General features: G+C 48.0%; 72 non-coding genes across 72 annotated transcripts; all 72 read left to right on the forward strand.

Annotated features, from left to right (window-relative positions):
- Nucleotides 1–89: 89 nt before the first annotated feature.
- LOC145810983 (5S ribosomal RNA) lies at nucleotides 90–208 on the forward strand. Its single transcript, XR_014354534.1, has one exon. It is a non-coding gene; the product is annotated as a 5S ribosomal RNA (ribosomal RNA).
- A 187-nt stretch (nucleotides 209–395) lies between these two features.
- Nucleotides 396–514, forward strand: LOC145811601 (5S ribosomal RNA). The gene has a single exon (XR_014355140.1). It is a non-coding gene; the product is annotated as a 5S ribosomal RNA (ribosomal RNA).
- A 187-nt stretch (nucleotides 515–701) lies between these two features.
- Nucleotides 702–820, forward strand: LOC145812040 (5S ribosomal RNA). Its single transcript, XR_014355567.1, has one exon. It is a non-coding gene; the product is annotated as a 5S ribosomal RNA (ribosomal RNA).
- A 187-nt stretch (nucleotides 821–1,007) lies between these two features.
- Nucleotides 1,008–1,126, forward strand: LOC145812140 (5S ribosomal RNA). Its single transcript, XR_014355665.1, has one exon. It is a non-coding gene; the product is annotated as a 5S ribosomal RNA (ribosomal RNA).
- Nucleotides 1,127–1,315: 189 nt separating this feature from the next.
- LOC145811401 (5S ribosomal RNA) lies at nucleotides 1,316–1,434 on the forward strand. Its single transcript, XR_014354943.1, has one exon. It is a non-coding gene; the product is annotated as a 5S ribosomal RNA (ribosomal RNA).
- A 188-nt stretch (nucleotides 1,435–1,622) lies between these two features.
- On the forward strand, nucleotides 1,623–1,741 carry LOC145811480 (5S ribosomal RNA). The gene has a single exon (XR_014355020.1). It is a non-coding gene; the product is annotated as a 5S ribosomal RNA (ribosomal RNA).
- Nucleotides 1,742–1,929: 188 nt separating this feature from the next.
- Nucleotides 1,930–2,048, forward strand: LOC145810642 (5S ribosomal RNA). Its single transcript, XR_014354202.1, has one exon. It is a non-coding gene; the product is annotated as a 5S ribosomal RNA (ribosomal RNA).
- A 190-nt stretch (nucleotides 2,049–2,238) lies between these two features.
- LOC145810480 (5S ribosomal RNA) lies at nucleotides 2,239–2,357 on the forward strand. The gene has a single exon (XR_014354047.1). It is a non-coding gene; the product is annotated as a 5S ribosomal RNA (ribosomal RNA).
- Nucleotides 2,358–2,545: 188 nt separating this feature from the next.
- On the forward strand, nucleotides 2,546–2,664 carry LOC145811213 (5S ribosomal RNA). Its single transcript, XR_014354759.1, has one exon. It is a non-coding gene; the product is annotated as a 5S ribosomal RNA (ribosomal RNA).
- A 187-nt stretch (nucleotides 2,665–2,851) lies between these two features.
- LOC145810495 (5S ribosomal RNA) lies at nucleotides 2,852–2,970 on the forward strand. The gene has a single exon (XR_014354061.1). It is a non-coding gene; the product is annotated as a 5S ribosomal RNA (ribosomal RNA).
- A 189-nt stretch (nucleotides 2,971–3,159) lies between these two features.
- Nucleotides 3,160–3,278, forward strand: LOC145811916 (5S ribosomal RNA). Its single transcript, XR_014355447.1, has one exon. It is a non-coding gene; the product is annotated as a 5S ribosomal RNA (ribosomal RNA).
- A 187-nt stretch (nucleotides 3,279–3,465) lies between these two features.
- On the forward strand, nucleotides 3,466–3,584 carry LOC145810679 (5S ribosomal RNA). Its single transcript, XR_014354238.1, has one exon. It is a non-coding gene; the product is annotated as a 5S ribosomal RNA (ribosomal RNA).
- A 189-nt stretch (nucleotides 3,585–3,773) lies between these two features.
- LOC145811958 (5S ribosomal RNA) lies at nucleotides 3,774–3,891 on the forward strand. Its single transcript, XR_014355486.1, has one exon. It is a non-coding gene; the product is annotated as a 5S ribosomal RNA (ribosomal RNA).
- A 189-nt stretch (nucleotides 3,892–4,080) lies between these two features.
- Nucleotides 4,081–4,199, forward strand: LOC145810672 (5S ribosomal RNA). Its single transcript, XR_014354231.1, has one exon. It is a non-coding gene; the product is annotated as a 5S ribosomal RNA (ribosomal RNA).
- Nucleotides 4,200–4,386: 187 nt separating this feature from the next.
- LOC145811572 (5S ribosomal RNA) lies at nucleotides 4,387–4,505 on the forward strand. The gene has a single exon (XR_014355111.1). It is a non-coding gene; the product is annotated as a 5S ribosomal RNA (ribosomal RNA).
- A 187-nt stretch (nucleotides 4,506–4,692) lies between these two features.
- Nucleotides 4,693–4,810, forward strand: LOC145812127 (5S ribosomal RNA). Its single transcript, XR_014355651.1, has one exon. It is a non-coding gene; the product is annotated as a 5S ribosomal RNA (ribosomal RNA).
- A 192-nt stretch (nucleotides 4,811–5,002) lies between these two features.
- LOC145810615 (5S ribosomal RNA) lies at nucleotides 5,003–5,121 on the forward strand. Its single transcript, XR_014354176.1, has one exon. It is a non-coding gene; the product is annotated as a 5S ribosomal RNA (ribosomal RNA).
- A 188-nt stretch (nucleotides 5,122–5,309) lies between these two features.
- Nucleotides 5,310–5,428, forward strand: LOC145811316 (5S ribosomal RNA). Its single transcript, XR_014354860.1, has one exon. It is a non-coding gene; the product is annotated as a 5S ribosomal RNA (ribosomal RNA).
- A 186-nt stretch (nucleotides 5,429–5,614) lies between these two features.
- On the forward strand, nucleotides 5,615–5,733 carry LOC145809146 (5S ribosomal RNA). The gene has a single exon (XR_014352640.1). It is a non-coding gene; the product is annotated as a 5S ribosomal RNA (ribosomal RNA).
- Nucleotides 5,734–5,921: 188 nt separating this feature from the next.
- On the forward strand, nucleotides 5,922–6,040 carry LOC145811211 (5S ribosomal RNA). The gene has a single exon (XR_014354757.1). It is a non-coding gene; the product is annotated as a 5S ribosomal RNA (ribosomal RNA).
- Nucleotides 6,041–6,228: 188 nt separating this feature from the next.
- On the forward strand, nucleotides 6,229–6,347 carry LOC145811940 (5S ribosomal RNA). The gene has a single exon (XR_014355469.1). It is a non-coding gene; the product is annotated as a 5S ribosomal RNA (ribosomal RNA).
- A 188-nt stretch (nucleotides 6,348–6,535) lies between these two features.
- On the forward strand, nucleotides 6,536–6,654 carry LOC145811178 (5S ribosomal RNA). The gene has a single exon (XR_014354727.1). It is a non-coding gene; the product is annotated as a 5S ribosomal RNA (ribosomal RNA).
- Nucleotides 6,655–6,843: 189 nt separating this feature from the next.
- LOC145810750 (5S ribosomal RNA) lies at nucleotides 6,844–6,961 on the forward strand. The gene has a single exon (XR_014354306.1). It is a non-coding gene; the product is annotated as a 5S ribosomal RNA (ribosomal RNA).
- Nucleotides 6,962–7,150: 189 nt separating this feature from the next.
- Nucleotides 7,151–7,269, forward strand: LOC145810781 (5S ribosomal RNA). The gene has a single exon (XR_014354337.1). It is a non-coding gene; the product is annotated as a 5S ribosomal RNA (ribosomal RNA).
- A 187-nt stretch (nucleotides 7,270–7,456) lies between these two features.
- Nucleotides 7,457–7,575, forward strand: LOC145811326 (5S ribosomal RNA). Its single transcript, XR_014354870.1, has one exon. It is a non-coding gene; the product is annotated as a 5S ribosomal RNA (ribosomal RNA).
- Nucleotides 7,576–7,762: 187 nt separating this feature from the next.
- On the forward strand, nucleotides 7,763–7,881 carry LOC145809113 (5S ribosomal RNA). Its single transcript, XR_014352607.1, has one exon. It is a non-coding gene; the product is annotated as a 5S ribosomal RNA (ribosomal RNA).
- Nucleotides 7,882–8,070: 189 nt separating this feature from the next.
- LOC145809086 (5S ribosomal RNA) lies at nucleotides 8,071–8,189 on the forward strand. Its single transcript, XR_014352580.1, has one exon. It is a non-coding gene; the product is annotated as a 5S ribosomal RNA (ribosomal RNA).
- A 189-nt stretch (nucleotides 8,190–8,378) lies between these two features.
- LOC145810616 (5S ribosomal RNA) lies at nucleotides 8,379–8,497 on the forward strand. Its single transcript, XR_014354177.1, has one exon. It is a non-coding gene; the product is annotated as a 5S ribosomal RNA (ribosomal RNA).
- Nucleotides 8,498–8,685: 188 nt separating this feature from the next.
- On the forward strand, nucleotides 8,686–8,804 carry LOC145812060 (5S ribosomal RNA). Its single transcript, XR_014355585.1, has one exon. It is a non-coding gene; the product is annotated as a 5S ribosomal RNA (ribosomal RNA).
- A 188-nt stretch (nucleotides 8,805–8,992) lies between these two features.
- Nucleotides 8,993–9,111, forward strand: LOC145810590 (5S ribosomal RNA). Its single transcript, XR_014354152.1, has one exon. It is a non-coding gene; the product is annotated as a 5S ribosomal RNA (ribosomal RNA).
- A 189-nt stretch (nucleotides 9,112–9,300) lies between these two features.
- LOC145810951 (5S ribosomal RNA) lies at nucleotides 9,301–9,419 on the forward strand. Its single transcript, XR_014354502.1, has one exon. It is a non-coding gene; the product is annotated as a 5S ribosomal RNA (ribosomal RNA).
- Nucleotides 9,420–9,608: 189 nt separating this feature from the next.
- On the forward strand, nucleotides 9,609–9,727 carry LOC145810166 (5S ribosomal RNA). Its single transcript, XR_014353734.1, has one exon. It is a non-coding gene; the product is annotated as a 5S ribosomal RNA (ribosomal RNA).
- A 189-nt stretch (nucleotides 9,728–9,916) lies between these two features.
- On the forward strand, nucleotides 9,917–10,035 carry LOC145809356 (5S ribosomal RNA). The gene has a single exon (XR_014352888.1). It is a non-coding gene; the product is annotated as a 5S ribosomal RNA (ribosomal RNA).
- A 188-nt stretch (nucleotides 10,036–10,223) lies between these two features.
- LOC145810889 (5S ribosomal RNA) lies at nucleotides 10,224–10,342 on the forward strand. The gene has a single exon (XR_014354442.1). It is a non-coding gene; the product is annotated as a 5S ribosomal RNA (ribosomal RNA).
- Nucleotides 10,343–10,530: 188 nt separating this feature from the next.
- Nucleotides 10,531–10,649, forward strand: LOC145812035 (5S ribosomal RNA). The gene has a single exon (XR_014355562.1). It is a non-coding gene; the product is annotated as a 5S ribosomal RNA (ribosomal RNA).
- A 187-nt stretch (nucleotides 10,650–10,836) lies between these two features.
- Nucleotides 10,837–10,955, forward strand: LOC145809919 (5S ribosomal RNA). The gene has a single exon (XR_014353486.1). It is a non-coding gene; the product is annotated as a 5S ribosomal RNA (ribosomal RNA).
- Nucleotides 10,956–11,145: 190 nt separating this feature from the next.
- LOC145812214 (5S ribosomal RNA) lies at nucleotides 11,146–11,263 on the forward strand. The gene has a single exon (XR_014355740.1). It is a non-coding gene; the product is annotated as a 5S ribosomal RNA (ribosomal RNA).
- A 189-nt stretch (nucleotides 11,264–11,452) lies between these two features.
- On the forward strand, nucleotides 11,453–11,571 carry LOC145810145 (5S ribosomal RNA). The gene has a single exon (XR_014353711.1). It is a non-coding gene; the product is annotated as a 5S ribosomal RNA (ribosomal RNA).
- Nucleotides 11,572–11,759: 188 nt separating this feature from the next.
- LOC145810346 (5S ribosomal RNA) lies at nucleotides 11,760–11,878 on the forward strand. Its single transcript, XR_014353920.1, has one exon. It is a non-coding gene; the product is annotated as a 5S ribosomal RNA (ribosomal RNA).
- Nucleotides 11,879–12,067: 189 nt separating this feature from the next.
- LOC145810831 (5S ribosomal RNA) lies at nucleotides 12,068–12,186 on the forward strand. The gene has a single exon (XR_014354386.1). It is a non-coding gene; the product is annotated as a 5S ribosomal RNA (ribosomal RNA).
- Nucleotides 12,187–12,373: 187 nt separating this feature from the next.
- On the forward strand, nucleotides 12,374–12,492 carry LOC145810698 (5S ribosomal RNA). Its single transcript, XR_014354256.1, has one exon. It is a non-coding gene; the product is annotated as a 5S ribosomal RNA (ribosomal RNA).
- A 189-nt stretch (nucleotides 12,493–12,681) lies between these two features.
- LOC145809553 (5S ribosomal RNA) lies at nucleotides 12,682–12,800 on the forward strand. Its single transcript, XR_014353114.1, has one exon. It is a non-coding gene; the product is annotated as a 5S ribosomal RNA (ribosomal RNA).
- Nucleotides 12,801–12,986: 186 nt separating this feature from the next.
- Nucleotides 12,987–13,105, forward strand: LOC145811077 (5S ribosomal RNA). Its single transcript, XR_014354629.1, has one exon. It is a non-coding gene; the product is annotated as a 5S ribosomal RNA (ribosomal RNA).
- A 189-nt stretch (nucleotides 13,106–13,294) lies between these two features.
- On the forward strand, nucleotides 13,295–13,413 carry LOC145810546 (5S ribosomal RNA). The gene has a single exon (XR_014354111.1). It is a non-coding gene; the product is annotated as a 5S ribosomal RNA (ribosomal RNA).
- A 188-nt stretch (nucleotides 13,414–13,601) lies between these two features.
- On the forward strand, nucleotides 13,602–13,720 carry LOC145810589 (5S ribosomal RNA). Its single transcript, XR_014354151.1, has one exon. It is a non-coding gene; the product is annotated as a 5S ribosomal RNA (ribosomal RNA).
- A 188-nt stretch (nucleotides 13,721–13,908) lies between these two features.
- LOC145810868 (5S ribosomal RNA) lies at nucleotides 13,909–14,027 on the forward strand. Its single transcript, XR_014354422.1, has one exon. It is a non-coding gene; the product is annotated as a 5S ribosomal RNA (ribosomal RNA).
- Nucleotides 14,028–14,216: 189 nt separating this feature from the next.
- LOC145812195 (5S ribosomal RNA) lies at nucleotides 14,217–14,334 on the forward strand. Its single transcript, XR_014355721.1, has one exon. It is a non-coding gene; the product is annotated as a 5S ribosomal RNA (ribosomal RNA).
- Nucleotides 14,335–14,523: 189 nt separating this feature from the next.
- On the forward strand, nucleotides 14,524–14,642 carry LOC145810146 (5S ribosomal RNA). The gene has a single exon (XR_014353712.1). It is a non-coding gene; the product is annotated as a 5S ribosomal RNA (ribosomal RNA).
- Nucleotides 14,643–14,830: 188 nt separating this feature from the next.
- On the forward strand, nucleotides 14,831–14,949 carry LOC145809582 (5S ribosomal RNA). The gene has a single exon (XR_014353143.1). It is a non-coding gene; the product is annotated as a 5S ribosomal RNA (ribosomal RNA).
- A 188-nt stretch (nucleotides 14,950–15,137) lies between these two features.
- On the forward strand, nucleotides 15,138–15,256 carry LOC145809554 (5S ribosomal RNA). The gene has a single exon (XR_014353115.1). It is a non-coding gene; the product is annotated as a 5S ribosomal RNA (ribosomal RNA).
- Nucleotides 15,257–15,442: 186 nt separating this feature from the next.
- Nucleotides 15,443–15,560, forward strand: LOC145812198 (5S ribosomal RNA). The gene has a single exon (XR_014355724.1). It is a non-coding gene; the product is annotated as a 5S ribosomal RNA (ribosomal RNA).
- A 188-nt stretch (nucleotides 15,561–15,748) lies between these two features.
- On the forward strand, nucleotides 15,749–15,867 carry LOC145810547 (5S ribosomal RNA). The gene has a single exon (XR_014354112.1). It is a non-coding gene; the product is annotated as a 5S ribosomal RNA (ribosomal RNA).
- A 188-nt stretch (nucleotides 15,868–16,055) lies between these two features.
- Nucleotides 16,056–16,174, forward strand: LOC145811057 (5S ribosomal RNA). Its single transcript, XR_014354608.1, has one exon. It is a non-coding gene; the product is annotated as a 5S ribosomal RNA (ribosomal RNA).
- Nucleotides 16,175–16,362: 188 nt separating this feature from the next.
- Nucleotides 16,363–16,481, forward strand: LOC145810613 (5S ribosomal RNA). The gene has a single exon (XR_014354174.1). It is a non-coding gene; the product is annotated as a 5S ribosomal RNA (ribosomal RNA).
- A 186-nt stretch (nucleotides 16,482–16,667) lies between these two features.
- LOC145811097 (5S ribosomal RNA) lies at nucleotides 16,668–16,786 on the forward strand. Its single transcript, XR_014354649.1, has one exon. It is a non-coding gene; the product is annotated as a 5S ribosomal RNA (ribosomal RNA).
- Nucleotides 16,787–16,975: 189 nt separating this feature from the next.
- Nucleotides 16,976–17,094, forward strand: LOC145812220 (5S ribosomal RNA). The gene has a single exon (XR_014355746.1). It is a non-coding gene; the product is annotated as a 5S ribosomal RNA (ribosomal RNA).
- A 188-nt stretch (nucleotides 17,095–17,282) lies between these two features.
- Nucleotides 17,283–17,401, forward strand: LOC145811380 (5S ribosomal RNA). Its single transcript, XR_014354922.1, has one exon. It is a non-coding gene; the product is annotated as a 5S ribosomal RNA (ribosomal RNA).
- A 187-nt stretch (nucleotides 17,402–17,588) lies between these two features.
- LOC145809652 (5S ribosomal RNA) lies at nucleotides 17,589–17,707 on the forward strand. Its single transcript, XR_014353213.1, has one exon. It is a non-coding gene; the product is annotated as a 5S ribosomal RNA (ribosomal RNA).
- Nucleotides 17,708–17,895: 188 nt separating this feature from the next.
- LOC145809555 (5S ribosomal RNA) lies at nucleotides 17,896–18,014 on the forward strand. Its single transcript, XR_014353116.1, has one exon. It is a non-coding gene; the product is annotated as a 5S ribosomal RNA (ribosomal RNA).
- Nucleotides 18,015–18,200: 186 nt separating this feature from the next.
- LOC145810603 (5S ribosomal RNA) lies at nucleotides 18,201–18,319 on the forward strand. Its single transcript, XR_014354164.1, has one exon. It is a non-coding gene; the product is annotated as a 5S ribosomal RNA (ribosomal RNA).
- A 189-nt stretch (nucleotides 18,320–18,508) lies between these two features.
- On the forward strand, nucleotides 18,509–18,627 carry LOC145811957 (5S ribosomal RNA). Its single transcript, XR_014355485.1, has one exon. It is a non-coding gene; the product is annotated as a 5S ribosomal RNA (ribosomal RNA).
- Nucleotides 18,628–18,815: 188 nt separating this feature from the next.
- On the forward strand, nucleotides 18,816–18,934 carry LOC145811539 (5S ribosomal RNA). The gene has a single exon (XR_014355079.1). It is a non-coding gene; the product is annotated as a 5S ribosomal RNA (ribosomal RNA).
- Nucleotides 18,935–19,122: 188 nt separating this feature from the next.
- LOC145809067 (5S ribosomal RNA) lies at nucleotides 19,123–19,241 on the forward strand. Its single transcript, XR_014352561.1, has one exon. It is a non-coding gene; the product is annotated as a 5S ribosomal RNA (ribosomal RNA).
- Nucleotides 19,242–19,428: 187 nt separating this feature from the next.
- Nucleotides 19,429–19,547, forward strand: LOC145811533 (5S ribosomal RNA). The gene has a single exon (XR_014355074.1). It is a non-coding gene; the product is annotated as a 5S ribosomal RNA (ribosomal RNA).
- A 189-nt stretch (nucleotides 19,548–19,736) lies between these two features.
- Nucleotides 19,737–19,855, forward strand: LOC145812081 (5S ribosomal RNA). Its single transcript, XR_014355606.1, has one exon. It is a non-coding gene; the product is annotated as a 5S ribosomal RNA (ribosomal RNA).
- Nucleotides 19,856–20,042: 187 nt separating this feature from the next.
- On the forward strand, nucleotides 20,043–20,160 carry LOC145811989 (5S ribosomal RNA). Its single transcript, XR_014355516.1, has one exon. It is a non-coding gene; the product is annotated as a 5S ribosomal RNA (ribosomal RNA).
- Nucleotides 20,161–20,348: 188 nt separating this feature from the next.
- On the forward strand, nucleotides 20,349–20,466 carry LOC145811808 (5S ribosomal RNA). Its single transcript, XR_014355340.1, has one exon. It is a non-coding gene; the product is annotated as a 5S ribosomal RNA (ribosomal RNA).
- Nucleotides 20,467–20,653: 187 nt separating this feature from the next.
- LOC145810123 (5S ribosomal RNA) lies at nucleotides 20,654–20,772 on the forward strand. Its single transcript, XR_014353689.1, has one exon. It is a non-coding gene; the product is annotated as a 5S ribosomal RNA (ribosomal RNA).
- A 187-nt stretch (nucleotides 20,773–20,959) lies between these two features.
- Nucleotides 20,960–21,078, forward strand: LOC145811695 (5S ribosomal RNA). Its single transcript, XR_014355230.1, has one exon. It is a non-coding gene; the product is annotated as a 5S ribosomal RNA (ribosomal RNA).
- Nucleotides 21,079–21,267: 189 nt separating this feature from the next.
- LOC145810454 (5S ribosomal RNA) lies at nucleotides 21,268–21,386 on the forward strand. The gene has a single exon (XR_014354022.1). It is a non-coding gene; the product is annotated as a 5S ribosomal RNA (ribosomal RNA).
- A 188-nt stretch (nucleotides 21,387–21,574) lies between these two features.
- On the forward strand, nucleotides 21,575–21,693 carry LOC145811207 (5S ribosomal RNA). The gene has a single exon (XR_014354754.1). It is a non-coding gene; the product is annotated as a 5S ribosomal RNA (ribosomal RNA).
- A 188-nt stretch (nucleotides 21,694–21,881) lies between these two features.
- LOC145809539 (5S ribosomal RNA) lies at nucleotides 21,882–22,000 on the forward strand. The gene has a single exon (XR_014353100.1). It is a non-coding gene; the product is annotated as a 5S ribosomal RNA (ribosomal RNA).
- The last annotated feature ends 154 nt before the right edge of the window (nucleotides 22,001–22,154 follow it).

Here is a 22,154-nt window from a genome sequence, read left to right on the forward strand (position 1 = left end):
TTTAAATCATTTCTAGATTATCCTGTTCCATTCAATTTCATTTTTTTCCCCGTCTACTGTTTAAAAAAACAAAGTCGCGGTTAATCTTCGGGTGCGATCATACCAGCACTAATGCACCGGATCCCATCAGAACTCCGCAGTGAAGCATGCTTGGGCGAGAGTTGTACTAGGTTGGGTGACCCCCTGGGAAGTCCTCGTGTTGCACCCCTTTTTCCACCCCCATCCCCTTTTTTTTTTCCCCGGACAGCCTGTCCCATTTTTGGCCCATTGAATCGCCATCACCTCCTTTTCGACAAACTTCTCCCTTTTAAACCATTTCCAGATTATCCTGTTCCATTCAATTTCAAATTTTTTCCCGTCTACTGCTTGAAACAACAAAGTCGCGGTTAATCTTCGGGTGCGATCATACCAGCACTAATGCACCGGATCCCATCAGAACTCCGCAGTTAAGCGTGGTTGGCCGAGAGTAGTACTAGGAGGGGTGACCCCCTGGGAAGTCCTCGTGTTGCACCCCTTTTTCCACCCCCCTCCCCTTTTTTTTTTCCCCGGACAGCCTGTCCGTTTTTTAGCCCATTCAATCGCCTTCGCCTCCTTTTCGACAAACTTCTCCCTTTTAAACCATTTCCAGATTATCCTGTTCCATTCAATTTCATTTTTTTCCCCGTCTACTGCTTAAAACAACAAAGTCGCGGTTAATCTTCGGGTGCGATCATACCAGCACTAATGCACCGGATCCCACCAAAACTCCGCAGTTAAGCGTGGTTGGCCGAGAGTAGTACTAGGATGGGTGACCCCCTGGGAAGTCCTCGTGTTGCACCCCTTTTTCCACCCCCCCTCCCCTTTTTTTTTCCCCGGACAGCCTGTCCGTTTTTTAGCCCATTCAATCGCCTTCGCCTCCTTTTCGACAAACTTCTCCCTTTTAAACCATTTCCAGATTATCCTGTTCCATTCAATTTCATTTTTTTCCCCTTCTACTGCTTAAAAGAAAAAAGTCGCGGTTAATCTTCGGGTGCGATCATACCAGCCCTAATGCACCGGATCCCATCAGAACTCCGCAGTTAAGCGTGCTTGGTCGAGAGTAGTACAAGGACGGGTGACCCCCTGGCAAGTCCTCGTGTTGCACCCCTTTTTACACCCCTCCTCCCCTTTTTTTTTTTCCCCGGACAGCCTGTCCGATTTTTAGCCCATTCAATCGCCTTCGCCTCCTTTTCAACAAACTTCTCCCTTTTAAACCATTTCCAGATTATCCTGTTCCATTCAATTTCATTTTTTTCCCCGTCTACTGCTTAAAACAACAAAGTCGCGGTTAATCTTCGAGTGCGATCATACCAGCACTAATGCATCGGATCCCATCAGAACTCCGCAGTTAAGCGTGTTTGGGCGAGAGTAGTACTAGGATGGGTGACCCCTTGGGAAGTCCTCGTGCTGCACCCCTTTTTCCACCCCCCCACCCCTTTTTTTTTTCACCGGACAGCCTGTCCGATTTTTAGCCCATTCAATCGCCTTCGCCTCCTTTTCGACAAATTTCTCCCTTTTAAACCATTTCCAGATTATCCTGTTCCATTCAATTTCATTTTTTTCCCCGTCTACTGCTTGAAACAACAATGTCGCGGTTAATCTTCCGGTGCGATCATTCCAGCACTAATGCACCGGATCCCATCAGAACTCCGCAGTTAAGCGTGCTTGGGCGATAGTAGTACTAGAATGGGTGACCCCCTGGGAAGACCTCGTGTTGCACCCCTTTTTCCACCCCCCTCCCCTTTTCTTTTTTCCCCGGACAACCTGTCCGATTTTTAGCCCATACAATCGCTTTCGCCTCCTTTTCAACAAACTTCTCCCTTTTAAACCATTTCCAGATTATCCTGTTCCATTCAATTTCATTTTTTTCCCCGTCTACTGCTTAAAACAACAAAGTCGCGGTTAATCTTCGGGTGCGATCATACCAGCACTAATGCACCGGATCCCATTAGAACTCTGCAGTTAAGCGTGCTTGGGCGAGAGTAGTACTAGGATAGGTGACCCCCTGGGAAGTCCTCGTGTTGCACCCCTTTTTCCACCCCCCCTCCCCTTTTTTTTTTTTCCCCGGACAGCCTGTCCGTTTTTTAGCCCATTCAATCGCCTTCCCCTCCTTTTCGACAAACTTCTCCCTTCTAAACTATTTCCAGATTATCCTGTTCCATTCAATTTCATTTTCTTCCCCGTCTACTACTTAAAACAATAAAAGCGCGGTTAATCTTCGGGTGCGATCATACCAGCACTAATGCACCGGATCCCATCAGAACTCCGCAGTTAAGCGTGCTTGGGCGAGAGTAGTAATAGGATGGGTAACCCCCTGGGAAGTCCTCGTGTTGCACCCCTTTTTCCACCCCCCCTCCCCTTTTTTTTTTCCCCGGACAGCCTATCCGATTTTTAGCCCATTCAATCGCCTTCGCCTCCTTTTCGACAAACTTCTTCCTTTTAAACCATTTCCAGATTATGCTGTTCCATTCAATTTCATTTTTTTCCCCGTCTACTGCTTAAAACAATAAAATCGCGGTTAATCTTCGGGTGCGATCATACCAGCACTAATGCACCGGATCCCATCAGAACTGCGCAGTTAAGCGTGCTGGGGCGAGAGTAGTACTAGGATGGGTGACCCCCAGGGAAGTCCTCGTGTTGCACCCCTTTTTCCACCCCCTCTCCCCTTTTTTTTTTCCCGGTCAGCCTGTCCGATTTTTAGCCCATTCAATCGCCTTCGCCTCCTTTTCGACAAACTTCTCCCCATTAAACCATTTCCAGATTATCCTTTTCCATTCAATTTCATTTTTTTGCCCGTCTACTTCTGAAAACTACAAAGTCGCGGTTAATCTTCTGGTGCGATCATACCAGCACTAATGCACCGGATCCCATCAGAACTCCGCAGTTAAGCGTGCTTAGGCGAGAGTAGTACTAGGATGGGTGACCCCCTGGGAAGTCCTCGTGTTGCACCCCTTTTTCCACCGCCCCTCCCCCTTTTTTTTTTCCCCGGACAGCCTTTATGATTTTTAGCGCATTCAATCGCCTTCGCCTCCTTTTCGACAAACTTCTCCCTTTTAAACCATTTCCAGATTATCTTGTTCCATTCAATTTCATTTTTTTCCCCGTCTATTGCTTAAAACCACAAAGTCGCGGTTAATCTTCAGGTGCGATCATACCAGCACAAATGCCCCGGATCCCATCAGAACTCCGCAGTTAAGCGTGCTTCGGCGAGAGTAGTACTAGGATGGGTGACCCCCTGGGAAGTCCTCGTCTTGCACCACTTTTTCCACCCCCCTCCTCTTTTTTTTTTCCCCGGACAGCCTGTCCGATTTTTAGCCTATTCAATCGCCTTCGCCTCCTTTTCGACAAACTTCTCCCTTTTAAACCATTTCCAGATTATCCTGTTCCATTCAATTTCATTTTTTTCCCCGTCTACTGCTTCAAACAACAAAGTCGCGGTTAATCTTCGGGTGCGATCATACCAGCACTAATGCACTGGATCCCATCAGAACTCCGCAGTTAAGCGTGCTTGGGCGAGAGTAGTACTAGGATGGGTGAACCCCTGGGAAGTCCTCGTGTTGCACCCCTTTTTCCACCTCCCCACCTCTTTTTTTTTTTCCCCGGACAGCCTGGCCGATTTTTTGCCCATTCAATCGCCTTCGCCTCCTTTTCGACAAACTTCTCCCTTTTAAACCATTTCCAGATTATCCTGTTCCATTCAATTTCATTTTTTTTTCCGTCTACTGCTTAAAACAATGAAGTCGCGGTTAATCTTCGGGTGCGATCGTACCTGCACTAACGCACCGGATCCCATCAGAACTACGCAGTTAAGAGTGCTTGGGCGAGAGTAGTACTAGGATGGGTGACCCCTGGGAAGTCCTCGTCTTGCACCCCTTTTTCCACCACCCCTCCCCTTTTTTTTTTTCCCCGGACAGCCTGTCCGATTTTTAGCCCATTCAATCGCTTTCGCCTCCTTTTCGACAAACTTCACCCTTTTAAACCATTTCCAGATTATCCTGTTCCGTTCAATTTCATTTTTTTCCCCGTCTACTGCTTAAAACAACAAAGTCGCGGTTAATCTTCGGGTCCGATCATACTAGCACTAATGCACCGGATCCCATCAGAACTCCGCAGTTAAGCGTGCTTGGGCGAGAGTAGTACTAGGATGGGTGACCCCCTGGGAAGTCCTCGTGTTGCACCCCTTTTCCACCCCCCCTCCCCTTTTTTTTTTCCCCGGACAGCCTGTCCGATTTTTAGCCCATTCAATCGCCTTCGCCTCCTTTTCGACAAACTTCTCCCTTTTAAACCATTTCCAGATTATCCTGTTCCATGTAATTTCATTTTTTTGCCCGTCTACTGCTTAAAACAACAAAGTGGCGGTTAATCTTCGGGTGCGATCATACCAGCACTAATGCACCGGATCCCATCAGAACTCCGCAATTAAGTGTGCTTAGGCGAGAGTAGTACTAGGATGGGTGACCCCCTGGAAAGTCCTCGTGTTGCACCCCTTTTTCCACCCCCCTCCCCTTTTTTTTTTCCCCGCACAGCCTGTCCGATTTTTAACCCATTCAATCGCCTTCGCCTCCTTTTTGACAAACTTCTCCCTTTTAAACCATTTCCAGATTACCCTTTTCCATTCAATTTCATTTTTTTCCCCGTCTACAGCTTAATACAACGAAGTCGCGGTTAATCTTCGGGTGCGATCATACCAGTACTAATGCACCGGATCCCATCAGAACCCCGCAGTTAAGCGTGCTTGGGCGAGAGTAGTACTAGGATGGGTGACCCCCTGGAAGTCCTCATGTTGCAACCCCTTTTTCCACCCCCCCCTCCCTTTTTTTTTTTTTCCCCGGACAGCCTGTCCGATTTTTAGCCCATTCAATCGCCTTCGCCTCCTTTTCGACAAACTCCTCCCTCTTAAACCATTTCCAGATCATCCTGTTCCATTCAATTTCATTTTTTTCCCCGTCTACTGCTTAAAACAAAAAAGTCGCGGTTAATCTTCGGGTGCGATCATACCAGCACTAATGCACCGGATCCCATCAGAACTCCGCCGTTAAGAGTGCTTGGGCGAGAGTAGTACTAGGATGGGTGCCCCCCTAGGAAGTCCTCGTGTTGCACCCCTTTCTCCACCCCCCCTCCCCTTTTTTTTTTCTCCGGACAGCCTGTCCGATTTTTAGCCCATTCAATCGTCTTCGCCTCCTTTTCGACAAACTTCTCCCTTTTAAACCATTTCCAGATTGTCCTGTTCTATTCAATTTCATTTTTTTCCCCGTCTACTGCTTAAAACAAAAAAGTCGCGGTTAATCTTCGGGTGCGATCATACCAGCACTAATGCACCGGATCCCATCAGAACTCCGCAGTTAAGCGTGCTTGGGCGAGAGTAGCACTAGGATTGGTGACCCCCTGGGAAGTCCTCGTGTTGCACCCCTTTTTCCACCCCCCTCCCCTTTTTTTTTCCCCGGACAGCCTGTCCGATTTTTAGCCCACTCAATCGCCTTCGCCTCCTTTTCGACAAACTTCTCCCTTTTAAACCATTTCCAGATTATCCCGTTCCATTCAATTTCATTTTTTTTCCCGTCTACTGCTTAAAACAAGAAAGTCGCGGTTAATCTTCGGGTGCGATCATACCAGCACTAATGCACCGGATCCCATCAGAACTCCGCAGTTAAGTGTGCTTGGGCGAGAGTAGTACTAGGATGGGTGACCCCCTGGGAAGTCCTCGTGTTGCACCCCTTTTTCCACCCCCCCTCCCGTTTTTTTTTTCCCCGGAAAGCCTGTCCGATTTTTAGCCCATTCAATCGCCTTCGCCTCCTTTTTGACAAACTTCTCCCTTTTAAACCATTTCCAGATTATCCTGTTCCATTCAATTTCATTTTTTTCCCCGTCTACTGCTTAAAACAACAAAGTCGCGATTAATCTTCGGGTGCGATCATACCAGCACTAATGCACCGGATCCCATCAGAACTCCGCAGTTAAGCGTGCTTGGGCGAGAGTAGTACTAGGATGGGTGACCCCCTGGGAAGTCCTCTTGTTTCACCCCTTTTTACACCCCCCCTCCCCTTTTTTTTTTTCCCGGACAGCCTGTCCGATTTTTAGCCCATTCAATCGTCCTCGCCTCATTTTCGACAAACTTCTCCCTTTTAAACCATTTCCAGATTATCCTGTCCCATTCAATTTCATTTTTTTCCCCGTCTACTGCTTAAAACAACAAAGTCGCGTTTACTCTTCGGGTGCGATCATACCAGCACTAATGAACCGGATCCCATCAGAGCTCCGCAGTTAAGCGTGCTTGCCCGAGAGTAGTACTAGGATGGGTGACCCCCTGGGAAGTCCTCGTGTTGCACCCCTTTTTGCACCCCCCTCCCCCTTTTTTTTTTCCCCGGACAGCCTATCCGTTTTTTAGCCCATTCAATCGCCTTCGCCTCCTTTTCGACAAACTTCTCCCTTTTAAACCATTTCCAGATTATCCTGTTCCATTCAATTTCAATTTTTTCCCCGTCTACTGCTTCGAACCACAAAGTCGCGGTTAATCTTCGGGTGCGATCATACCAGCACTAATGCACCGGATGCCATCAGAACTCCGCAGTTAAGCGTGCTTGGTCGAGAGTAGTACTAGGATGGGTGACCCCCTGGGAAGTCCTCGTGTTGCACCCCTTTTTACACCCCCCCCTCCTCTTTTTTTTTTCCCCGGACAGGCTCTCCGATTTTTAGCCCATTCAATCGCCTTCGCCTCCTTTTCGACAAACTTCTCCCTTTTAAACCATTTCCAGATTATCCTGTTCCATTCAATTTCATTTTTTTCCCCGTCTACTGCTTAAAACAACAAAGCCGCGGTTAATCTTCGGGTGCGATCATACCAGCATTAATGCACCGGATCCCATCAGAACTCCGCAGTTAAGCGTGCTTGGGCGTGAGTAGTACTAGGATGGGTGACCCCCGGGAAGTCCTCGTGTTGCACCCCTTTTTCCACCCCCCCTCCCCTTTTTTTTTTTCCCTGGACAGCCTGTCCGATTTTTAGCCCATTCAACCGCCTTCGCCTCCTTTTCGACAAACTTCTCCCTTTTAAACCATTTCCAGATTATCCCGTTCCATTCAATTTCATTTTTTTCCCCGTCTACTGCTTAAAACAAGAAAGTCGCGGTTAATCTTCGGGTGCGATCATACCAGCACTAACGCACCGGATCCCATCAGAACTCCGCAGTTAAGTGTGCTCGGGCGAGAGGAGTAGTAGGATGGGTGACCCCCTGGGAAGTCCTCGTGTTGCACCCCATTTTCCACCCCCCTCCCCTTTTTTTTTTCCCCGGACAGCCTGTCCGATTTTTAGCCCATTCAATCGCCTTCGCCTCCTTTTCGACAAACTTCTCCCTTTTAAACCATTTCCAGATTATCCTGTTCCATTCAATTTCATTTTTTTCCCCGTCTAGTGCTTAAAACAACAAAGTCGCGGTTAATCTTCGGGTGCGATCATACCAGCACTAATGCACCGGATCCCATCAGAACTCCGCAGTTAAGCGTGCTTGCGCGAGAGTAGTACTAGGATGGGTGACCCCCTGGGAAGTCCTCTTGTTGCACCCCTTTTTCCACCCCCCCACCCCTTTTTTTTTTCCCGGACAGCCTGTCCGATTTTTAGCCCATTCAATCGCCTTCGCCTCCTTTTCGACAAACTTCTCCCTTTTAAACCATTTCCAGATTATCCTGTTCCATTCAATTTCATTTTTTTCCCCGTCTACTGCTTAAAACAACAAAGTCGCGGTTAATCTTCGGGTGCGATCATACCAGCACTAATGCACCGGATCCCATCAGAACTCCGCAGTTAAGCGTGCTTGGGCGAGAGTAGTACTAGAATGGGTGACCCCCTGGGAAGACCTCGTGTTGCACCCCTTTTTCCACCCCCCCTCCCCGTTTTTTTTTTCCCCGGACAGCCTGTCCGATTTTTAGCCCATTCAATCGCCTTTGCCTCCTTTTCGACAAACTTCTCCCTTTTAAACCATTTCCAGATTATCCTGTTCCATTCAATTTCATTTTTTTCCCCGTCTACTGCTTAAAACAACAAAGTTGCGGTTAATCTTCGGGTGCGATCATACCAGCACTAATGCACCGGATCCCATCAGAACTCCGCAGTTAAGCGTGCTTGGGCGAGAGTAGTACTAGGATGGGTGACCCCCTGGGAAGTCCGCGTGTTGCACCCCTTTTCCCACCCTCCCCCCCCTTTTTTTTTTTCCCCAGACAGCCTGTCCGATTTTTAGCCCATTCAATCGCCTTCGCCTCCTTTTCGACAAACTTCTCCCTTTTAAACCATTTCCAGATTATCTTGTTCCATTCAATTTCATTTTTTTCCCCGTCTACTGCTTAAAGCAAAAAAGTCGCGGTTAATCTTCGGGTGCGATCATACCAGCACTAATGCACCGGATCCCATCAGAACTCCGCCGTTAAGAGTGCTTGGGCGAGAGTAGTACTAGGATGGGTGCCCCCCTAGGAAGTCCTCGTGTTGCACCCCTTTCTCCACCCCCCCTCCCCTTTTTTTTTTCCCCGGACAGCCTGTCCGATTTTTAGCCCATTCAATCGTCTTCGCCTCCTTTTCGACAAACTTCTCCCTTTTAAACCATTTCCAGATTGTCCTGTTCCATTCAATTTCATTTTTTTCCCTGCCTACTGCTTAAAACAATAAAGTCGCGGCTAATCTTCGGGTGCGATCATACCAGCACTAATGCAACGGATCCCATCAGAACTCCGCCGTTAAGCGTGCTTGGGCGAGAGTAGTACTAGGATGGGTGACCCCCTGGGAAGTCCCCTTGTTGAACCCCTTTTTCCAACCCCCCTCCCCCTTTTTTTTTCCCCGGACAGCCTGTCCTATTTTTGGCCCATTCAATCGCATTCGCCTCCTTTTCAACAAACTTCTCCCTTTTAAACCATTTCCAGATTATCCTGTTCCATTCAATTTCATTTTTTTCCCCGTCTACTGCTTAAAACAATAAAGTCGCGGTTAATCTTCGGGTGCGATCATAGCAGCACTAATGCACTGGATCCCATCAGAACTCCGCAGTTAAGCGTGCTTGGGCGAGAGTAGTACTAGGATGGGTGACCCCCTGGGAAGTCCTCGTGTTGCACCCCTTTTCCCACCCCGCCTCCCCTTTTTTTTTTTCCCCGGACAGCCTGTCCGATTTTTAGCCCATTCAATCGCCTTCGCCTCCTTTTCGACAAACTTCTCCCTTTTAAACCATTTCCAGATTATCCTGTTCCATTCAATTTCATTTTTTTCCCCGTCTACTGCTTAAAACAATAAAGCCGCGGCTAATCTTCGGGTGCGATCACACCAGCACTATTGCACCGGATCCCATCAGAACTCCGCAGTTAAGCGTGCTTGGGCGAGAGTAGTACTAGGATGGGTGACCCCTTGGGAAGTCTTCGTGTTGCGCCCCTTTTTCCACCCCCACTCCCCTTTTTTTTTTTCCCCGGCCAGCCTGTCCGATTTTTAGCCCATTCAATCGCCTTCGCCTCCTTTTCGACAAACTTCTCCCTTTTAAACCATTTCCAGATTATCCGGTTCCATTCAATTTCATTTTTTTCCCCGTCTACTGCTTAAAACAATAAAGTCGCGGTTAATCTTCGGGTGCGATCATAGCAGCACTAATGCACCGGATCCCATCAGAACTCCGCAGTTAAGCGTGCTTGAGCGAGAGTAGTACTAGGATGGGTGACCCCCTGGGAAGTCCTCGTGTTGCACCCCTTTTTCCAGCCCCCTCCTCTTTTTTTTTTTCCCCCGGACAGCCTGTCCGATTTTTTGCCCATTCAATCGCCTTCGCCTCCTTTTCGACAAACTTCTCCCTTTTAAACCATTTCCAGATTATCCTGTTCCATTCAATTTCATTTTTTTCCCCGTCTACTGCTTAAAACAATAAAGTCGCGGTTAATCTTCGGGTGCGATCATACTAGCACTAATGCACCGGATCCCATCAGAACTCCGCAGTTAAGCGTGCTTGGGCGAGAGTAGTACTAGGATGGGTGACCCCCTGGGAAGTCCTCGTGTTGCACCCCTTTTTCCACCCCCCCTCCCCTTTTTTTTTTTCCCCGGACAGCCTGTCCGATTTTTAGCCCATTCAATCGCGTTCGCCTCCTTTTCGACAAACTTCTCCTTTTAAACCATTTCCAGATTATCCTGTTCCATTCAATTTCATTTTTTTCCCCGTCTACTGCTTAAAACAATAAAGCCGCGGCTAATCTTCGGGTGCGATCACACCAGCACTAATGCACCGGATCCCATCAGAACTCCGCAGTTAAGCATGCTAGGGCGAGAGTAGTACTAGGATGGGTGACCCCTTGGGAAGTCCTCGTGTTGCGCCCCTTTTTCCTACCCCACTCCCCTTTTTTTTTTCCCCGGACAGCCTGTCCGATTTTTATCCCATTCAATCGTGTTCGCCTCCTTTTCGACAAACTTCTCCCTTCCAAACCATTTCCAGATTATCCTGTTCCATTCAATTTCATTTTTTTCCCCGTCTCCTGCTTAAAACAACAAAGTCGCGGTTAATCTTCGGGTGCGATCATACCAGCACTAATACACCGGATTCCATCAGAACTCCGCAATTAAGCGTGCTTGGGCGAGAGTAGTACTAGGATGGGTGAACCCCTGGGAAGTCCTCGTGTTGAACCCCTTTTTCCACCCCCCCTCCTCTTTTTTTTTCCCCGGACAGCCTGGCCGATTTTTTGCCCATTCAATCGCCTTCGCCTCCTTTTCGACAAACTTCTCCCTTTTAAACCATTTCCAGATTATCCTGTTCCATTCAATTTCATTTTTTTCCCCGTCTACTGCTTAAAACAATGAAGTCGCGGTTAATCTTCGGGTGCAATCATACCGGCACTAATGCACCGGATCCCATCAGAACTCCGCAGTTAAGAGTGCTTGGGCGAGAGTAGTGCTAGGATGGGTGACCCCCTGGGAAGTCCTCGTGTTGCACCCCTTTTTCCACCCCCCCCTCCCCTTTTTTTTTTCCCCGGCCAGCCTGTCCGATTTTTAGCCCATTCAATCGCCTTCGCCTCCTTTTCGACAAACTTCTCCCTTTTAAACCATTTCCAGATTATCCTGTTCCATTCAATTTCATTTTTTTTCCCCGTCTAGTGCTTAAAACAATAAAGTCGCGGTTAATCTTCGGGTGCGATCATACAGCACTAATGCCCCGGATCCCATCAGAACACCGCAGTTCAGCGTGCTTGGGCGAGAGTAGTACTAGGATGGGTGACCCCCTGGGAAGTCCTCGTGTTGCACCCCTTTTTCCACCACCCCTCCCCTTTTTTTTTTTCACCGGCCAGACTGTCCGATTTTTAGCCCATTCAATCGCCTTCGCCTCCTTTTCGACAAACTTCTCCCTTTTAAACCATTTCCAGATTATCCTGTTCCATTCAATTTCATTTTTTTCCCCGTCTACGGCTTAAAACAATAAAGTCGCGGTTAATCTTCGGGTGCGATCATACCAGCACTAATGCACCGGATCCCATCAGAACTCCGCAGTTAAGCGTGCTTGGGCGAGAGTAGTACTACGATGGGTGACCCCCTTGGAAGTCCTCGTGTTGCATCCCTTTTCCCACCCCCCTCCCCTTTTTTTTTTTCCCCGGACAGCTTGTCCGATTTTTAGCCCATTCAATCGCCTTCGCCTCCTTTTCGACAAACTTCTCCCTTCTAAACCATTTCCAGATTATCCTGTTCCATTCAATTTCATTTTTTTCCCCGTCTACTGCTTAAAACCATAAACTCGCGGTTAATCTTCGGGTGCGATCATACCAGCACTAATACACCGGATTCCATCAGAACTCCATAGTTAAGCGTGCTTGGGCGAGAGTAGTACTAGGATGGGTGACCCCCTGGGAAGTCCTCGTGTTGCACCCCTTTTTCCACCGCCCGTCCCCTTTTTGTTTTTCCCCGGACAGCCTGTCCGATTTTTAGCCCATTCAATCGCCTTCGCCTCCTTTTCGACAAACTTCTCCCTTTTAAACCATTTCCAGATTATGCTGTTCCATTCAATTTCATTTTTTTCCCCGTCTACTGCTTAAAACAATAAAGTTGCGGTTAATCTTCGGGTGCGATCATACCAGCACTAATGCACCGGATCCCATCAGAACCCCGCAGTTAAGCGTGCTTGGGTGAGAGTAGTACTTGGATGGGTGACCCCCTGGGAAGTCCTCGTGTTGCACCCCTTCTTCCACCCCCCCTCCCCTTTTTTTTTTCCCCGGACAGCCTGTCCGATTTTTAGCCCATTCAATCGCCTTCGCTTCCTTTTCGACAAACTTCTCCCTTTTAAACCATTTCAGATTATCCTGTTCCATTCAATTTCATTTTTTTCCCCGTTTACTGCTTAAAGCAATAAAGTCGCGGTTAATCTTCTTGTGGGATCATACCAGCACTAATGCACCGGATCCCATCAGAACTCCGCAGTTAAGCGTGCTTGGGCGAGAGTAGTACTAGGATGGGTGACCCCCTGGGAAGTCCTCGTGTTGCACCCCTTTTTCCACCGCCCTCCACTTTTTTTTTTTTCCTCGGACAGCCTGTCCGATTTTTAGCCCATTCAATTGCCTTCGCCTCCTTTTCGGCAAACTTCGCCCTTTTAAACCATTTCCAGATTATCCTGTTCCATTCAATTTCATTTTTTTCCCCGTCTACTGCTTAAAACAATTAAGTCGCGGCCAATCTTCGGGTGCGATCATACCAGCACTAATGCACCGGATCCCATCAGAACTCCGCAGTTAAGCGTGCTTGGGCGAGAGTAGTACTAGGATGGGTGACCCCCTCGGAAGTCCTCGTGTTGCACCCCTTTTTCCACCCCCTCCCCTTTTTTTTTTCCCCGGACAGCCTGTCCAATTTTTAGCCCATTCAATCGCCTTCGCCTCCTTTTCGACAAACTTCTACCTTTTAAACCATTTCCAGATTATCCTGTTCCATTCAATTTCATTTTTTTCCCCGTCTACTGCTTAAAACAATAAAGTTGCGGTTAATCTTCGGGTGCGATCATACCGGCACTAATGCACCGGATCCCATCAGAACTCCACCATTAAGCGTGCTTGGGCGAGAGTAGTACTAGGATGGGTGACCCCCTGGGAAGTCCTCGTGTTGCACCCCTTTTTCCACCCCCCCTCCCCTTTTTTTTTTTCCCCGGACAGCCTGTCCGATTTTTAGCCCATTCAATCGCCTTCGCCTCCTTTTTGACAAACTTCTCCCTTTTAAACCATTTCCAGATTATCCTGTTCCATTCAATTTCATTGTTTTCCCCGTCTACTGCTTAAAAAAATAAAGTCGCGGCTAATCTTCGGGTGCGATCATACCAGCACTAATGCACCGGATCCCATCAGAACTCCGCAGTTAAGCATGCTTGGGCGAGAGTAGTACTAGGATGGGTGACCCCCAGGGAAGTCCTCGTGTTGCACCCATTTTTCCACCCCCCCTCTCCTTTTTTTGTTCCCCGGACAGCCAGTCCGATTTTTAGCCCATTCAATCGCCTTCGCCTCCTTCTCGACAAACTTCTCCCTTCTAAGCCATTTCCAGATTATCCTGTTCCATTCAATTTCATTTTTTTCCCCGTCTACTGCTTAAAACAATAAAGTCGCGGTTAATCTTCGGGTGCGATCATACCAGCACTAATGCACCGGATCCCTTCAGAACTCCGTAATTAAGCGTGCTTGGGCGAGAGTAGTACTAGGATGGGTGACCCCCTGGGAAGTCCACGTGTTGCACCCCTTTTTCCACCGCCCCTCCCCTTTTTTTTTTCCCCGGACAGCCTGTCCGATTTTTTGCCCATTCAATCGCCTTCGCCTCCTTTTCGACAAACTTCTCCCTTTTAAACCATTTCCAGATTATCCTGTTCCATTCAATTTCATTTTTTTCCCCGTCTACTGCTTAAAACAATGAAGTCGCGGTTAATCTTCGGGTGCAATCATACCGGCACTAATGCACCGGATCCCATCAGAACTCCGCAGTTAAGAGTGCTTGGCCGAGAGTAGTGCTAGGATGGGTGACCCCCTGGGAAGTCCTCGTGTTGCACCCCTTTTTCCACCCCCCCTCCCCTTTTTTTTTTCCCCGGCCAGCCTGTCCGATTTTTAGCCCATTCAATCGCCTTCGCCTCCTTTTCGACAAACTTCTCCCTTTTAAACCATTTCCAGATTATCCTGTTCCATTCAATTTCATTTTTTTTCCCCGTCTAGTGCTTAAAACAATAAAGTCGCGGTTAATCTTCGGGTGCGATCATACAGCACTAATGCCCCGGATCCCATCAGAACACCGCAGTTCAGCGTGCTTGGGCGAGAGTAGTACTAGGATGGGTGACCTCCTGGGAAGTCCTCGTGTTGCACCCCTTTTTCCACCACCCCTCCCCTTTTTTTTTTTCACCGGCCAGACTGTCCGATTTTTAGCCCATTCAATCGCCTTCGCCTCCTTTTCGACAAACTTCTCCCTTTTAAACCATTTCCAGATTATCCTGTTCCATTCAATTTCATTTTTTTCCCCGTCTACGGCTTAAAACAATAAAGTCGCGGTTAATCTTCGGGTGCGATCATACCAGCACTAATGCACCGGATCCCATCAGAACTCCGCAGTTAAGCGTGCTTGGGCGAGAGTAGTACTACGATGGGTGACCCCCTTGGAAGTCCTCGTGTTGCATCCCTTTTCCCACCCCCCTCCCCTTTTTTTTTTTCCCCGGACAGCTTGTCCGATTTTTAGCCCATTCAATCGCCTTCGCCTCCTTTTCGACAAACTTCTCCCTTCTAAACCATTTCCAGATTATCCTGTTCCATTCAATTTCATTTTTTTCCCCGTCTACTGCTTAAAACCATAAACTCGCGGTTAATCTTCGGGTGCGATCATACCAGCACTAATACACCGGATTCCATCAGAACTCCGTAGTTAAGCGTGCTTGGGCGAGAGTAGTACTAGGATGGGTGACCCCCTGGGAAGTCCTCGTGTTGCACCCCTTTTTCCACCGCCCTCCACTTTTTTTTTTTCCCCGGACAGCCTGTCCGATTTTTAGCCCATTCAATTGCCTTCGCCTCCTTTTCGGCAAACTTCGCCCTTTTAAACCATTTCCAGATTATCCTGTTCCATTCAATTTCATTTTTTTCCCCGTCTACTACTTAAAACAATTAAGTCGCGGCCAATCTTCGGGTGCGATCATACCAGCACTAATGCACCGGATCCCATCAGAACTCCGCAGTTAAGCGTGCTTGGGCGAGAGTAGTACTAGGATGGGTGACCCCCTCGGAAGTCCTCGTGTTGCACCCCTTTTTCCACCCCCTCCCCTTTTTTTTTTCCCCGGACAGCCTGTCCGATTTTTAGCCCATTCAATCGCCTTCGCCTCCTTTTCGACAAACTTCTCCCTTTTAAACCATTTCCAGATTATCCTGTTCCATTCAATTTCATTTTTTTCCCCGTCTACTGCTTAAAACAATAAAGTCGCGGTTAATCTTCGGGTGGGATCATACCAGTACTAATACACCGCATCCCATCAGAACTCCGCAGTTAAGCGTGCTTGGGCGAAAGTAGTACTAGGATGGGTGACCCCCTGGAAGTCCTCGTGTTGCACCCCTTTTTCCACCCCCCTCCACTTTTTTTTTTTTCCCGGACAGCCTGTCCGATTTTTAGCCCATTCAATTGCCTTCGCCTCCTTTTCGACAAACTTCGCCCTTTTAAACCATTTCCAGATTATCCTGTTCCATTCAATTTCATTTTTTTCCCCGTCTACTGCTTAAAAAAATAAAGTCGCGGCTAATCTTCGGGTGCGATCATACCAGCACTAATGCACCGGATCCCATCAGAACTCCGCAGTTAAGCATGCTTGGGCGAGAGTAGTACTAGGATGGGTGACCCCCAGGGAAGTCCTCGTGTTGCACCCATTTTTCCACCCCCCCTCTCCTTTTTTTTTTCCCCGGACAGCCAGTCCGATTTTTAGCCCATTCAATCGCCTTCGCCTCCTTCTCGACAAACTTCTCCCTTCTAAACCATTTCCAGATTATCCTGTTCCATTCAATTTCATTTTTTTCCCCGTCTACTGCTTAAAACAATAAAGTCGCGGTTAATCTTCGGGTGCGATCATACCAGCACTAATGCACCAGATCCCTTCAGAACTCCGTAATTAAGCGTGCTTGGGCGAGAGTAGTACTAGGATGGGTGACCCCCTGGGAAGTCCACGTGTTGCACCCCTTTTTCCACCGCCCCTCCCCTTTTTTTTTTCCCCGGACAGCCTGTCCGATTTTTTGCCCATTCAATCGCCTTCGCCTCCTTTTCGACAAACTTCTCCCTCTTAAACCATTTCCAGATTATCGTGTTCCATTCAATTTCATTTTTTTCCCCGTCTACTGCTTAAAACAATAAAGTCGCGGCTAATCTTCGTGTGCGATCATACCAGCACTAATGCACCGGATCCCATCAGAACTCCGCAGCTAAGCGTGCTTGGGCGAGAGTAGTACTAGGATGGGTGACCCCCTGGGCAGTCCTCGTGTTGCACCCCTTTTTCCACCCCCCTCCCCTTTTTTTTTCCCCGAATAGCCTGTCCGATTTTTAGCCCATTCAATCGCCTTCGCCCCCTTTTCGACAAACTTCTCCCTTTTAAACCATTTCCAGATTATCCTGTTCCATTCAATTTCATTTTTTTCCCCGTCTACTGCTTAAAACAATAAAGTCGCGGTTAATCTTCGGGTGCGATCATACCAGCACTAATGCACCGGATCCCATCAGAACTCCACAATTAAGCGTGCTTGGGTGAGAGTAGTACTAGGATGGGTGACCCCCTGGGAAGTCCTCGTGTTGCACCCCTTTTTCCACCGCCCCTCCCATTTTTTCTTTTCCCCGGACAGCCTGTCCGATTTTTAGCCCATTCAATCGCCTTCGCCTCCTTTTCGACAAACTTCTCCCTTGTAAATCATTTCCAGATTATCCTGTTCCATTCAATTTCATTTTTTTCCCCGTCTACTGCTTAAAACAATAAAGTCGCAGTTAATCTTCGGGTGCGATCATACCAGCACTAATTCACCGGATCGCATCAAAACTCCGCAGTTAAGCGTGCTTGGGCGAGAGTAGTATTAGGATTGGTGACCCCCGGGGAAGTCCTCGTGTTGCACCCCTTTTTCCACCCCCCCTCCCCTTTTTTTTTTTCCCCGGACAGCCTGTCCGATTTTTAGCCCATTCAATCGCCTTCGCCTTCTTTTCGACAAACTTCTCCCTTTTAAACCATTTCCAGATTATCCTGTTCCATTCAATTTCACTTTTTCCCCGTCTACTGCTTAAAACAATAAAATCGCGGCTAATCTTCGGGTGCGATCATACCAGAACTAATGCACCGGATCCCATCAGAACCCCGTAGTTAAGCGTGCTTGGGTGAGAGTAGTACTAGGATGGGTGACCCCCTGGGAAGTCCTCGTGTTGCACCCCTTCTTCCACCCCCCCTCCCCTTTTTTTTTTCCCCGGACAGCCTGTCCGATTTTTAGACCATTCAATCGCCTTCGCTTCCTTTTCGACAAACTTCTCCCTTTTAAACCATTTCAGATTATCCGTTTCCATTCAATTTCATTTTTTTCCCCGTTTACTGCTTAAAACAATAAAGTCGCGGTTAATCTTCGGGTGGGATCATACCAGCACTAATGCACCGGATCCCATCAGAACTCCGCAGTTAAGCGTGCTTGGGCGAGAGTAGTACTAGGATGGGTGACCCCCTGGGAAGTCCTCGTGTTGCACCCCTTTTTCCACCCCCCTCCACTTTTTTTTTTTCCCCGGACAGCCTGTCCGATTTTTAGCCCATTCAATTGCCTTCGCCTCCTTTTCGACAAACTTCGCCCTTTTAAACCATTTCCAGATTATCCTGTTCCATTCAATTTCATTTTTTTCCCCGTCTACTGCTTAAAACAATAAAGTCGCGGCTAATCTTCGGGTGCGATCATACCAGCACTAATGCACCGGATCCCATCAGAACTCCGCAGTTAAGCGTGCTTGGGCGAGAGTAGTACTAGGATGGGTGACCCCCTCGGAAGTCCTCGTGTTGCACCCCTTTTTCCACCCCCTCCCCTTTTTTTTTTCCCCGGACAGCCTGTCCGATTTTTAGCCCATTCAATCGCCTTCGCCTCCTTTTCGACAAACTTTTCCCTTTTAAACCATTTCCAGATTATCCTGTTCCATTCAATTTCATTTTTTTCCCCGTCTACTGCTTAAAACAATAAAGTTGCGGTTAATCTTCGGGTGCGATCATACCAGCACTAATGCACCGGATCCCATCAGAACTCCACAATTAAGCGTGCTTGGGCGAGAGTAGTACTAGGATGGGTGACCCCCTGGGAAGTCCTCGTGTTGCACCCCTTTTTCCACCCCCCCTCCCCTTTTTTTTTTTCCCCGGACAGCCTGTCCGATTTTTAACCCATTCAATCGCCTTCGCCTCCTTTTTGACAAACTTCTCCCTTTTAAACCATTTCCAGATTATCCTGTTCCATTCAATTTCATTGTTTTCCCCGTCTACTGCTTAAAAAAATAAAGTCGCGGCTAATCTTCGAATGCGATCATACCAGCACTAATGCACCGGATCCCATCAGAACTCCGCAGTTAAGCATGCTTGGGCGATAGTAGTACTAGGATGGGTGACCCCCAGGGAAGTCCTCGTGTTGCACCCATTTTTCCACCCCCCCTCTCCTTTTTTTTTTCCCCGGACAGCCAGTCCGATTTTTAGCCCATTCAATCGCCTTCGCCTCCTTCTCGACAAACTTCTCCCTTCTAAACCATTTCCAGATTATCCTGTTCCATTCAATTTCATTTTTTTCCCCGTCTACTGCTTAAAACAATAAAGTCGCAGTTAATCTTCGGGTGCGATCATACCAGCACTAATGCACCGGATCCCTTCAGAACTCCGTAATTAAGCGTGCTTGGGCGAGAGTAGTACTAGGATGGGTGACACCCTGGGAAGTCCACGTGTTGCACCCCTTTTTCCACCGCCCCTCCCCTTTTTTTTTTCCCCGGACAGCCTGTCCGATTTTTTGCCCATTCAATCGCCTTCGCCTCCTTTTCGACAAACTTCTCCCTCTTAAACCATTTCCAGATTATCGTGTTCCATTCAATTTCCTTTTTTTCCCCGTCTACTTCTTAAAACAATAAAGTCGCGGCTAATCTTCGGGTGCGATCATACCAGCACTAATGCACCGGATCCCATCAGAACTCCGCAGCTAAGCGTGCTTGGGCGAGAGTAGTACTAGGATGGGTGACCCCCTGGGAAGTCCTCGTGTTGCACCCCTTTTTCCACCCCCTCCCCTTTTTTTTTTTCCCCGGATAGCCTGTCCGATTTTTAGCCCATTCAATCGCCTTCGTCCCCTTTTCGACAAACTTCTCCCTTTTAAACCATTTCCAGATTATCCTGTTCCATTCAATTTCATTTTTTTCCCCGTCTACTGCTTAAAACAATAAAGTCGCGGTTAATCTTCGGGTGCGATCATACCAGCACTAATGCACCGGATCCCATCAGAACTCCACAATTAAGCGTGCTTGGGTGAGAGTAGTACTAGGATGGGTGACCCCCTCGGAAGTCCTCGTGTTGCACCCCTTTTTCCACCGCCCCTCCCCTTTTTTCTTTTCCACGGACAGCCTGTCCGATTTGTAGCCCATTCAATCGCCTTCGCCTCCTTTTCGACAAACTTCTCCCTTGTAAATCATTTCCAGATTATCCTGTTCCATTCAATTTCATTTTTTTCCCCGTCTACTGCTTAAAACAATAAAGTCGCAGTTAATCTTCGGGTGCGATCATACCAGCACTAATTCACCGGATCGCATCAAAACTCCGCAGTTAAGCGTGCTTGGGCGAGAGTAGTACTAGGATTGGTGACCCCCGGGGAAGTCCTCGTGTTGCACCCCTTTTTCCACCCCCCTCCCCTTTTTTTTTTTCCCCGGACAGCCTGTCCGATTTTTAGCCCATTCAATCGCCTTCGCCATCTTTTCGACAAACTTCTCCCTTTTAAACCATTTCCAGATTATCCTGTTCCATTTAATTTCACTTTTTCCCCGTCTACTGCTTAAAACAATAAAATCGCGGCTAATCTTCGGGTGCGATCATACCAGCATAATGCACCGGATCCCATCAGAACTTTGCAGTTAAGCGTGCTTGGGTGAGAGTAGTACTAGGATGGGTGACCCCCTGGGAAGTCCTCGTGTTGCACCCCTTCTTCCACCCCCCCTCCCCTTTTTTTTTTTCCCCGGACAGCCTGTCCGATTTTTAGCCCATTCAATCGCCTTCGCTTCCTTTTCGACAAACTTCTCCCTTTTAAACCATTTCAGATTATCCTGTTCCATTCAATTTCATTTTTTTCCCCGTCTACTGCTTAAAACAATAAAGTCGCGGTTAATCTTCGGGTGGGATCATACCAGCACTAATGCACCGGATCCCATCAGAACTCCGCAGTTAAGCGTGCTTGGGGGAGAGTAGTACTAGGATGGGTGACCCCCTGGAAGTCCTCGTGTTGCACCCCTTTTTCCATCCCCCTCCACTTTTTTTTTTCCCCGGACAGCCTGTCCGATTTTTAGCCCATTCAATTGCCTTCGCCTCCTTTTCGACAAACTTCGCCCTTTTAAACCATTTCCAGATTATCCTGTTCCATTCAATTTCATTTTTTTCCCCGTCTACTGCTTAAAACAATAAAGTCGCGGCTAATCTTCGGGTGCGATCATACCAGCACTAATGCACCGGATCCCATCAGAACTCCGCAGTTAAGCGTGCTTGGGCGAGAGTAGTACTAGGATGGGTGACCCCCTCGGAAGTCCTCGCGTTGCACCCCTTTTTCCACCCCCCTCCCCATTTTTTTTCCCCGGACAGACTGTCCGATTTTTAGCCCATTCAATCGCCTTCGCCTCCTTTTCGACAAACTTCTCCCTTTTAAACCATTTCCAGATTATCCTGTTCCATTCAATTTCATTTTTTTCCCCGTCTACTGCTTAAAACAATAAAAGTTGCGGTTAATCTTCGGGTCCGATCATACCAGCACTAATGCACCGGATCCCATCAGAACTCCACAATTAAGCGTGCTTGGGCGAGAGTTGTACTAGGATGGGTGACCCCCTGGGAAGTCCTCGTGTTGCACCCCTTTTTCCACCCCCCCTCTCCTTTTTTTTTTTCCCCGGACAGCCTGTCCGATTTTTAGGCCATTCAATCGCCTTCGCCTCCTTTTTGACAAACTTCTCCCTTTTAAACCATTTCCAGATTATCCTGTTCCATTCAATTTGATTGTTTTCCCCGTCTACTGCTTAAAACAATAAAGTCGCGGCTAATCTTCGGGTGCGATCATACCAGCACTAATGCACCGGATCCCATCAGAACTCCGCAGTTAAGCATGCTTGGGCGAGAGTAGTACTAGGATGGGTGACCCCTAGGGAAGTCCTCGTGTTGCACCCCTTTTTCCACCCCCCCTCTCCTTTTTTTTTTCCCCGGACAGCCTGTCCGATTTTTAGCCCATTCAATCGCCTTCGCCTCCTTCTCGACAAACTTCTCCCTTCTAAACCATTTCCAGATTATCCTGTTCCATTCAATTTCATTTTTTTCCCCGTCTACTACTTAAAACAATAAAGTCGCGGTTAATCTTCGGGTGCGATCATACCAGCACTAATGCGCCGGATCCCATCAGAACTCCGTAATTAAGCCTGCTTGGGCGAGAGTAGTACTAGGATGGGTGACCCCCTGGGAAGTCCACGTGTTGCACCCCTTTTTCCACCGCCCCTCCCCTTTTTTTTTTCCCCGGACAGTCTGTCCGATTTTTTGCCCATTCAATCGCCTTCGCCTCCTTTTCGACAAACTTCTCCCTCTTAAACCATTTCCAGATTATCGTGTTCCATTCAATTTCATTTTTTTCCCCGTCTACTGCTTAAAACAATAAAGTCGCGGCTAATCTTCGGGTGCGATAATACCAGCACTAATGCACCGGATCCCATCAGAACTCCGCAGCTAAGCGTGCTTGGGCGAGAGTAGTACTAGGATGGGTGACCCCCTGGGAAGTCCTCGTGTTGCACCCCTTTTTCCACCCCCCTCCCCTTTTTTTTTTCCCCGGATAGCCTGTCCGATTTTTAGCCCATTCAATCGCCTTCGCCCCCTTTTCGACAAACTTCTCACTTTTAAACCATTTCCAGATTATCTTGTTCCATTCAATTTCATTCTTTTCCCCGTCTA

This window comes from Camellia sinensis, chromosome 14 (genome assembly GCF_055761805.1).
Source record: "Camellia sinensis isolate YWXY chromosome 14, ASM5576180v1, whole genome shotgun sequence".
NCBI lineage: Eukaryota > Viridiplantae > Streptophyta > Magnoliopsida > Ericales > Theaceae > Camellia > Camellia sinensis.